Below are 11,798 nucleotides of genomic sequence, written 5' to 3'. Positions count from 1 at the left end.
GGTTTATGTCCCGCCGGCCCTGCAGGCCTCCACGTTTACAGATCTGGGTAGGGCCTTGCTGGATCTCCCGGGGGGTATGCTTGTGGTGGGGGGTGATTTCAATGCTGTCGGCTCTGGGCTGCTGGATAGATACCCGCCCAGAGACACAGGGGGGGCTCAGAAGTGGCTTCCAGACTTTTTAGACACACTTGGCCTGATAGACTGCTGGAGGCTCCGGCACCCCACACAGAGCCAATACACCTTCCACTCCGGAGCGCATGGTAGCCTCTCTAGGATTGATTACCTGCTCACTCTGGCTGCGCACGCCTCAATGGTGTCCGAGGCCAGGCACATGGCGCGTGGTATATCGGACCATTCGCCAGTGTGGGTCAGGCTGGATGTCGGCCGTGAGGGAGGGGGAAGGGTGGCTCCTATTAACCCTTGGTACTTCCGAGACCCCAAGATGCGCAGCGCACTGGTGAAGGCAGTTGATAACTTTTTCAAGGACAATCAGGGATCCGTGGACTCGGCAGTGTCGCTGTGGGAAGCATTTAAGACCGTGCTGCGAGGGGAGGCCCTCTCCCTTGTAGTGGCGGCCAAGCGGCGGAGAGATGGCGAGGTTATGCAGGTTGAGGAGGAGATCGTGGCTTTGGAGGGAGCGCTAGAGGAGGAGGTTACAGAGGCCTCACTGCATGAGCTGAGCTTGAAGCAAGCCGAGTATAAGGACCTGGTGACGAATGCCGCTAAGACCCTCAGTAGGGAACAGCAGGGCCGCCTGTATGATGTTGGTGACAAGGCCGGGAAACTCCTAGCTTGGCTGGACAAAAAAGAACGGGTTAATAGAGTAGTGCCGGAGTTGACGGGAGAGGGGGGAGAGGTGATTGTGGAACCTGAGAGGATTGTACAGTGCTTCACGGACTATTTCCGTATGGTTTATGCCTCAGTGTCGGATAGGCCGCCCGAGGACTCGCGTGACCTCTTGCGTGATATCGCTTTGCCCTGTCTTTCTGACGTAGATAGGGATGATCTGGATGGAGACATAACGGTCGATGAGGTGGCGGGAGCTATCCACGCGCTGAACTCGGGCAAGGCCTCGGGCCCGAATGGCTTGCCAATTGACCTGTATAAGCTGTTTCCGGATAGGGTTGCCCCTCACCTGCGCGCCATGTTCGTGGAGGCGCGTGGGAGTGGGACCCTCCCGTTGGATCAGCGACTGGCGACAATTGTTGTTATACACAAAGATGGTAAACCCCGAGATAAGTGTGCCTCATATAGGCCTATCTCACTCCTTAACGCCGAGCCGAAGATTCTGGCTAAAATCCTTGCGGCCCGATTGATCAGGGTACTTGGAGACCTGATCCACCCGGATCAATCCGGTTTTATTCCGCATCGTAACACTGCGTTAAACCTTCGGCGCCTTCATGGTGTAATCGTCAGGGCGGGCACGCTGCGTGAACCAGCTGTTGTGGCGTCTCTCGATGCCACGATGGCCTTTGATACGGTGGAATGGGCATATTTGTGGGCTGTGCTGGCCAAGTTCGGCTTTGGCCATGGTTTTGTGAGCTGGGTGAGGTTGCTGTATGAGGGACCCCTTGCGAGTGTGGTGGTAAATGGCCGGGCGTCGACTCCGTTTCAGCTTGGGAGGGGCACTCGGCAAGGTTGCCCCCTGTCGCCATTGTTGTTCGCCCTCGCCCTTGAGCCGCTGGCAGCGTGGATACGCTGGCACCCGGATATACGGGGACTTAGATGGTCGCCCGAACACGAGGACCGCATTTCGCTATATGCTGATGACATCCTGTTGTATCTTGCCTCGCCCAAGAAATCACTTATAGTGGTCTGTGACGTTCTTACATCCTTCGGTAGGAATTCGGGTCTCGTCATCAACTGGAGTAAATCGTATTTATATGTTCTGAGTGGCGAGGTTCCACCGATCCCGCGAACTTGCTCGATCCAGATCGCTCAGCGGGGCTTCGTGTATCTGGGGATCTTTATCTCCACGGACTCCGCTTTGCGGTATGAGAGGAACCTGCTCCCCCCCCTAGCGCGCCTGCGGCGGGATGTAGAGGGCTGGCGGAGGCTGCCGCTCTCCCTCGTTGGGCGCGCTGCCTTGTTCAAAATGATGTCTCTTCCCCGGTTCCTCTACGCATTGCAGAATACTCTAGATTGGGTACCGGCCAACTACTTTCGGGAGATCGAAAGCCTCCAACGAACGTTGTTGTGGGACGGGCGGCCGCGAATAGCAATTGCTAAGTTGACGCTTCCATGGTATGATGGAGGTATTGCGCTTCCAGACATCCGACGCTACTATTGGGCCACCCAGCTGAGCGCGATTAATCATGGTCTCTATGGCCCTGCCCTCAGCCCTGGTTATGCCATGGATAGGTGGTTGCTGCGTGGTGGTAACTATCACAGGGCGTTGTACTCGCGGTCCCTGGACTCGTCCCTCACGGGGCCCACTGGGGTGGCGGTGCGTGTGTGGAAGATGGCAACTGACTCGCTGGGCTGGAAGGATAGGCTCACCCTCGCTACCCCGCTGTTTGAATCTGAAAGATTGGGTAGGCTTTGGCATACAAAAGGTTTTGATAAATGGGACTTGATCGGCATCTCCAGGGTCGGAGATGTGCTGATTAAGGGGAGGGTGAAGTCCTTTGAAGAGTTGCAGAAGGAGTATGAGCTGGGGACATCCGAGTTTTTCCGCTATGTTCAGGTGCGTCATGCCCTCCGGTCAGTCCTCGTGGAGGGTGAGAAGGTGCCTGAGTCCTCTCCGTTGGAGGACCGGATCCTTGATGGCCATATGCCTGAGAGCACGATCTCGCTCATCTACAAGAAATTGATAAATGTCCGGGCGGATATGCTTCTGGGGCTGCGGGACCAGTGGACTAGGGATGGACTCGAGTTGGATGACGAGGATTGGCAGTCTGCTGTTTCCTCTCCCAAGGAGGTTGCGATCCCGTCGCGTCTGAGGCTGGTGCAGCTCCAAATACTGCATCGAGTGTATGTGACGGGGCCAAGGCTGGTTCATATGGGATTCTCTGAGGAAGGCCTATGTAGGAGGGGATGTGGTATGGTGGGTACTTTCCTGCATATCATTTGGGAATGTGGTGTCATCACGGAATTCTGGAGGAGAGTCCATGCAGGGATGGGGGGGGTGACGGGCATTGCTATGCAGCCGGAAGCGCGGTGTTGTCTCCTGAATGTCTGGGGGCCCACTGATCACGATGAGGCACAGACCCAATGGGTGACTCTGGGTAACATGGTCGCTAAGAGAGATATCGCGCAATTGTGGGGCTCCGTGGGACCCCCCACATTGACCGCGTGGAAAGAAAATATGGACTGGAGTATGCTCAGGGAAAAGACAGTATATTGCGCTAGAGGCCGCCCTCGGAAGTGGCACGCCATCTGGGGGCGGTGGAATCAATACAGGGGGGGAATATGTCTTGCCCCTGATTTGGATCCCCCCGAGGAACAGCTTTCTTCTTGACATTCTTTCCAGCTCAGTATATAAGATGTGATGGTTAATTGACTTCTTGGGCCTCTGCTGTCCCCCTTCTTCCTCTTATCACAGTACTGTGACTGTTAGATGATTGGGGTCCGGCCTCCCCTGGGGGGCTATCACCATGGGCATTCAGTGTTCTTGCCTTGCTGGGGTTTGTTGTGTGTTTGTGTTTATTTAAAAATGGAATCTTTTCACTGCTCCTTTAATGCAATGTGGACGCTTCTTTGTCCTTCTCTATCGAAGCTGCCGAACCTCCGGGTTGTCGGCTGAATAGCTGTGTCCAGACTCTTGAAGAAATAAAGGTTTTTAAAAAAAAAAAGAAAAAAAACAATACAGGGTCTCTTCAGGACCTATGGGTGTAGGGACAGGTTTTTTCCTTTATGTACAAATCTATACATTGTTTGATATATAAAAGCAATATTGGAAATACAGCCGGCTGTGTCCTTGTTAGCCTTTTTGTCTGACGTCACAGTAACCCTTAACCATTGCGATTGTGCATATCATTATCCAGGTACTTATCTCATTTTCCCGCAGGAACCGCTGTTTCTCTCATTTTCCCGCAGGAACCGCTGTTTCTGTCATAGATGTAGAGGTAAGCAGAAGAAGAAAGGTTAAGAAAAAGAAAGAGAGAACCTTATGACCGTTCTGATCACTTTATCGGGGATCCCTGCCAATAAATTAAACAGCTTTAAACAATGGGAAACCAATGACACCTGTCAGCTGTGATTACCGCAGAGCTGCATCCTTCTCCAAATAGGGGATCACCCAAGTGTGCAAAAGTGGGATCCTATCAGTGTAAAGCCAGAACCCACTGTGCCACTTCTTGAAACAGCTGGAGCTTTCACCAAAGTTAGAAGAGATGGCGATAAAGTCAATCAATCAAACAAGAGTTAATTTCAGACAACAATCCATACAACACAAATGCAATTAGAAAACTAGAAAAAAACATACAAAAAACGCTGAACTTTTAGTAGTCTCACACTTCCGAAAAAATCAGTATAATCGAAAATACAAGAATAAAAGCACCTTATCTCTTTGCACCATAAACAGTTTCTTATAACGAGTTTACCTGTATTAGACTAATATATAATGAAAGTGCATCTCATGTTAAGATTACCTCAACAGGATTCAGTTTGTAATGCTCTATGATCAAGTTCATAAAAAGTGTAAATTGACTATCACCTGACTAACAGGCACCAGTGGTAAATTTGCATCAACGTTAATCAGTAGTGCTCAAGTCCCCCATGGTGAGAACGGATATCGAGCTAGAGTGGACAAGGGAAGGAGGATACTGAACTGACTGCTGCTGCCACAACCTTGGTCAGATTCAAGGTCCTCAATACAGTGCCAAGAGATCACCCAGACCCTGATGCTGCCATGGCTGGCTCTGGCATCAGATGCCGCTCCACTGAGAGAGTCAGAAACAGAGTTAAAGCCAGTATAACCTCCTTTTGGACACACTTGGCACTTAGAAACATGGTGCCCTAAGTGGGAAATGGTGCAGACAGAGTCCCCACCAGAAAAGCGTGAGTGGGGAGTGTTATTATACTAGAAACTAAATGGTGCATTGCCTAGATATGTCATTGTCCAGGGTAAGCTTCCCAAGAGTGCAGGATGCCCTGATTGGCTCCTGATGTTAGACAATTGTCATTTATCTAACACCACTAGAATCTCTATCCAGAGGTAAGGAAGCACCACGCAGTGAACGCTGACCTCAATGAACAAAAAGTCTGCCTTTTCTGCAGATCGGCTATCACCACTGACAGTCATTCTAGGGGCAGGAGGGACTAAAGAAACCTCTAGCCTGCCACCTTGCCCATAACTCTGTTTGTTTCTCTGCCATTAAAAAGCAGTGGGACGACTGTTTCCTCATCAACTCTATGTCCCTGTGTGTGCTACCCTATGACACAGTCTACATTTAGTGCAGCGGATCCAAAGACTACACAGATTGCGCTTTTCAGAGAGAACCACTGACCTATCTCATCAATGGAACGAAAGGCCATCAAGAGTGGAAAGGTTCCCTGTACACTGCAATCCTGCTGTTTTTATGTGAGAATAATGCAGAGGGTAGTTCTATTGTGCTGAAATGCCTTTCTCACATGCAAGTGTTGTATGAAGCGTGCCAGCAAACCTCCTCATATGCTGGCCAATCTGCTCCTCCTACCAATTGCAGGCCTCCCAGCCTATGGGCTATCACCTGACCCCAGTTTGTGTCCAGGAAGCCTCGCCATCACCAGCAGCTGATCATTTCCAACTCTGTCAGTGGAGAAGCCTGAAGGCCCACAAATGATGCTGTGGTCCCAGGACATCATCATTTGCACCCAGAAGAATCAGGTGTTTCTGCTCACCAATCTGCGGTTGACACAGAGCTGTATTTAGAAATATCTACTCACATGGATATTGTCACTCTCTCCAGTCCTGCTGAGTCAAATGAAACTCACGGATGTCCATAAACTTCCCTACTTTTACCCACACAAGACAGGGTTCCCCTTTTTCGCACACATTCACATAATCAATTTTGATCCCTCCCTTTTAGATTTCTTTGTAACTGAAGGCTTGTCACTCTTACCCTCGCCCTTGGTACAAAAAAAAAAAAAAAACTTTCCATTTTACTTTGGATTTTTCAAGCTGCATCACTCTGCAAATAATTCCCATCATTACCTCAAAACATTCAAGCATCCTCCCTCTCCAAACCAAAAACTACTGCTGAAGCGCTAGTCCTCCCAAAACCTGATTTCGGCAATGTGATTTGGGCAGGCACCCCACCGGTTATTCTTTTACCACTGGGGGTCAGAAATAAGCCCATTTTTCTCACATTCAGGAAGGAATTGCCCAAAACACACTTCTTCCTACTCTACCGGATTAAAAAATGACGGCTTCTCTTCTGTATGCTCTGCATTCTTGACTTTTGGTTCTCCAGGTATTATGCTCCTTAATGTAACTACTATTTTGCTGTAATGTTTAATTCTCCTTCAGGTTTGTTTTGTATAAAAGGTTCCCAAGTCTCCTTTAGTGCATGTGCACGTTATAAAGCTGTCAAATGAATAAATATGAAATATATACAGTAGCTGTACCCTAACCAGAGGTATGAGATGGACAACTTCTGGTACAGGATTCCGTGTTCTTAGTTAACTTGTGGTATTGGGGTAGTTATGGTTTGGGGTGGTAAAAGCCAAACAGCCAGTGAATTCCCAGAGTGCCCTGGATCAGTACAGTTATGCACCACCAATCAGAGCGCCAGCACAACGTAGCCACCAATTAACTAACTGAAGGTTGCATTTTGTAGGCTGTGACTGCAATCACGTAGAGACACACACATTCCTATGTATGTGTATAATTATTTGGTGGACATAGGATTCATTGTGGGCAAGAATTTGGTTAAACAATTTCCTAAAAATAAATATTTTGAAAAGCAAAATCATGATTTTTAGATCCCGAGGAGGCCGGGTTAGGAAAAATATGCATTGGTTTTTGAGGAAAGAGAAGCTAGATCCAGTGAAGTTTAACCCTTATCTAGGAAGAATTTTCTCTAGAAACTACTCTAGCACTGATCACATTCGGCAATATCCCAGGCCTCGGCAATTGAAAGGCTATATAAAAGCTGCGGGCGCAAACACTTTGCCCATCTTTTATCGGTTTAGATTAAAATTCACTAAACTACAAGTGTGAATCAGTGGACGAGCAGCTATGGGACTTTTTTGAGAAGGCGGAAGGGGGCATTGGCTGCCAAATATGCAACCTGAATTACGCAGCTGCTCCAGCGGCCCTTCGGTTCGAATTCAGGCTCCTTTCGACCAATGTGTGTGCTATGGCAGCAATTCTAAGGTGGGGTAAAACCTATTAAATTGTAATATGAGCTCCATACGGGCAGAGTTAAAACATGAAATTTTTACATGTCTGAAGGGAAAAAGTGGTGTTTTTAGAAATTATGAAAAAGCATTAGCCTTGTTTGGAATTGAGCAAAGTGAAGTATGTCCTCTTCCAAAATTGGCCTTAAAAATGTTAATTAAAAAAACAGCCTACGAAGTTAGTCGCAAAAGAGATATAGCACTCAACCTCAACCATACGTCCTTTGGAACATTCCTCATGTAGTGTGTAGAGCGACTCTGTTATTACGACTGAACCTGCCCCCCTTAAGAATCATAACAGGAGCGTGTGAGGAACTAACAAGGGAAGATAGACTCTGGGACCTATGTGAAAATAGGGTGCACGACTTTAATCCATGTGTTATTCATCTGTCCCCCTTTACAACCATTAAGACGCTGGTTGCGAAGACCAATGTTCTTACAGTATAATATTACCTCGGCAGGGGAGGCACAGAACTGTCTTTTGGCTCCACCCTTTGAAGCAGTATGCTTCAAAATGTTCAACTTTTTAAGATAGGATCTTTACAGTGTTCACAGCTTTAATCAGGCTGAATCTGGTTCTTAGGGTAAAGATTTATGCAACACTAGCAGAATTCTGAGATTTTTTTAAGTATTGTACTGCTAAGGTTACTACAGCAGTTATATTGCCTAAGCTACTCGCACTGAATTGCACTAACATAATAATGGAATTCTCATTTATAATTACCAGTGCACGGCTTTGTTGATCAGGTCTCGTATTTCTCCCAAAATACTCAGACGCACTTCCACCTTCTACATCAGGGACTGTATTGTTCATTAAGTCTGATTCATCTAGTTTTTGTTGCCAGTATTTTGCACTATATATAATCAAATATCCCCCATTGTATGTCATCTGCTGATCAGGCTTCGTGCATTTCCCATAAAATATTGACGCTCTTGTACTTTGTATGCTCTGGATTTTTATCATACACAGAGTGTGGTTTATCCTGAATTTTTTCTCTACACTGAATATAAATTAATATGAGACCATTAAACTATTAATTTTAGAATATCTTTTTATCTTATTTTTAATACATTTAAGATTTGCTGTTCCGAATCCTAGTCAAAAAATTGAATTGAATTAAGGTTCAACAATGCTTGTTTTTGGAGACGTGCCCATGCTATACTTCCATGCAGGATGGAAAATGTTAACAGTAGCGGCTGCTACCACACGGGGTGGTGAGGCGGGGGGAATGAAAAAAAAATGATAAAAGGACTTACCTTTAACAGCTGCCTGCCGCCTCTCCTCCGTCCTTGTAATTTTTCCTTTTCCTGCAGTCTCGACCGGGAGCAGGAAGCACCCGGCCACACAGGCTCCCCTGATTCAATCACAGTGCTGTAATACAGCATTGTGATTGGTCTGAGCACTGTGGTTCGGTGCTCAGATGGGGACAGGGAGCCTGCGCATGTTCATCACCAGGCTGTGTAATGCAGCCTGGTGGGGAACATGCAAAGTGTGCATGAACTATTTGGCCGGCCCACTTAGGGAGTGCAAACCATCCTCCCCTGCTCTGGCGAGCCCCGCCCCACCACTGACTGCAATAGGAAAAATAATCATTTTATTTTCTCCTTTTGAGCACTGGGGCGACGCTCCTCCGCCTTAGCGGAGGAGCTGCCACTGAAGGTTATTCTTCTGAATGTGTAAACAGGTAAACATGGGGACGAAAAATTGTATATAAAATGGGTCTCCCCATTCCGACTTGGGCCACCCCTGTGTATACAGTCAAGCGCAGAAAGAGTGGAGACAGACACTGTCAGTTGCCTTTTGGTGTCTCATACACCTGACTCAAAACGACCTTGCACATGCGCGTTGGAGTGAAGGGCTTCTCTTTCTACAAATGAACACTATATAACTAAGGAAAAAGCTGCATTTTTATTTTCTTTACAATGACTGCTGAATGCCTGGTTCCTTTAATTTTATTCAATAATGGTTAGAAAGTGGATGTGGTCATGTGGCTTTTTCACCAGGACGTACTTTTCTTCATAGAAATACAACCTGTAAATATGTTTAAAGTATATTTACGTACTAATTAAGGGCAGGTCTGCTTCCCCATTACCAAATGAAATAAGTTTGCATGAATAAAGAATACCTTAAATAAACAAGTAGTGGCAAAGCCAATAGGTCTCGCCTTTTCAAGAGCTATTGGCTTTGCCAATATGTTTTAGCCACGTTTTACACCAGCGTTGTTTCTGTTCAGCATGGCTAAAAGTTAGTGGCGTAAAAGAGAGTTGCGTGGAGTGGTGTCATAAAGTTGATTAGAGTGGAGTAGCGTGGAGTGGTGCAAAGTAGAGTTGAGTGTCATGGAGTGAAGTGAAGCCGAGAGTTGTGGAGTGAGTAGCGTGTCATAAAGTGGAAAAGTGGCGAGTGGAGTAGAGTTGGGTAAAGTGTTGTAGAGTGGAGGGGCATAGAGTGTCATGGAGTAGTGTAGAATGGAGTTGTGCAGAGGGTGTTGCATAAAGTAGAGTAGAGTGTTGTAGAGCACAGTGGAATAGAGTGGGGTAGAATGGCATAGAATGGCGTAGAGTGGAGTAGAATGGTGTAGAGTGGCGTGGCACAGAGTTGAGTAGTGTAGGAGAATGGAATGGCATAGATTGGAATAGAGTGTTATAGAGTCGAGTCGAGTCGAGAGTAGAGTCGAGTGGAGTCCCAGACTCGGTGGCTCGGGTAGGTCCAGAGACAGAGCGTGAGCGGGGCAGACTTTAGACCTACATTTAGAGGTCCTTCGCCTCACGCTGAGTCCACCAAGCACTGTTGTGGTCCGCAGTCCTACTGAATAGGGTAGCACCAGACCATGACAGGTATTTTAGAAATAAGTTTTTGTTCACATGACTCATTGTGACTAGGAGACCAATATCTTATATAGTCCCCTCTTATCATTGTAGATAGTTTTATAGGTCCTGACGAATCGCGAGCGCACGAGCTCAGTGCGAGAAACATGTTGACCACCAATCCCATGCACTCTAATTAGAGACATTACACTCTACCGAGTGCCACATACACTTTTTAATCAGGGAAGGAGACCTTTAGAATAAATTGATTTCCCATACTGGTACTTTCGACCCTGTTTTAAATCACTTTTTGTATCTACAATAATCAGGCCCACATACCCGCACTTCACCAGACGGCTGTTGGATTAAAAGAACTCCGATAAAGTGCCCCTTTTAGGGAGCCCGTTAGGCATTGCACCGCCGGCCCGACGAGGAGCAGCCCAGATGATGAAGCATGACACCTGAAAGGGTGTGTGAGGGCATTAATATCCAACAAAAGGATTACCCACTTTACACATAATGTACATGCAGTCCTTTTAGGCTCTCTTATCGATTCACCTCCACTCTTCTCTTTTCTCTGAGGAACTACTGGTAACATTCTTCTTGAGAGTAACACAGAGTGCCATAGAGATCAGAGTAGCGTGGTGTGGAGTGGAGTAGTGTGTCTTAGAATAGAGTGGAGTAAAGTGGCATGGAGTGGCATAGAGGGAGTTGCATAGAGTGTCGTAGAGTACAGTAGTGTTGCAGAGTGCAGTAAAGTGTTGTAGAATACAGTAGCATAAAGTGGAGTAGAGTGTCATAGAGTGGAGTAGAGTTTAACGGAGTAGAGGGTCATAGAGTGGAGTACCATAGAGTGTAGTGTCGTAGAGCGGCCTAGAGTGAAGTGGTGTAAAGTACAGTGGTGCAGAGTAGATTGCAGTGGTGTAGAGTACATTGGTTTTGAGTAAAGTGGTGTAAAGTGCATTGGCGTAGAGTGCAGTGATGTACAGTAGAGTGGCGTAGAGCGTATTGGCATATAGTACAGTGGTGCAGAGTAGATTGCAATGGCATAGAGTGCAGTGGTGTAGAGTAGATTGTTTCAAAGTAGAGTGATGTGGCGCAGAGTGGAGTGGTTCAGGTTAGAGTGAAGTCGGGCAAGGTAGAGTGCAGAGATGTAGAGTACAGTGGTGAAAGTTCAGTGGCATGGAGTAGAGTGCTGTAGAGTGCAGTGGTGTAGAGTGGAGTGATGCAGAATAGATTAGAGTGGCTTGGATTGATGCAGAGTGCAGTGGTGTAGAGTGCAGTCGAGTGGTGTAGAGTTGAGTGGTGCAGCGGCATGGAGTGCAGTGGTGCAGAGTACAGTGGTTCAGAATAGAGTGGTGCAGCAGAGGGGTGCAGAGTGGAGTGGTGCAGAGTGCATTGGTGTTGAGTACAGTAGTGGAAAATGTAGTCCTATAGAGTAGAGTGGCGCAGAGCAGAGTGGAGCAGAGAACAGTGATGCAAACAGCAGGGATGCAGAGAGCAGTTGTGCAGAGAGCAGTGGCACAGAGTAGAATAGAGTGTCATGGAGTGCAGTGACAGAGCATAATGGTACAGAGTAGGGTAGTGTGCAGAAGCTTAGAGTGCACAGGTGCAGAGTAAAGTGGCATTGTGTTCAGTGGTGAAAAGTACAGTCTTGCACAGTACAGTGT

Source organism: Triturus cristatus, chromosome 5_2 (assembly GCF_964204655.1).
Source record: "Triturus cristatus chromosome 5_2, aTriCri1.1, whole genome shotgun sequence".
Classification (NCBI taxonomy): domain Eukaryota; kingdom Metazoa; phylum Chordata; class Amphibia; order Caudata; family Salamandridae; genus Triturus; species Triturus cristatus.
Note: the sequence above shows the minus strand (reverse complement) of the source record.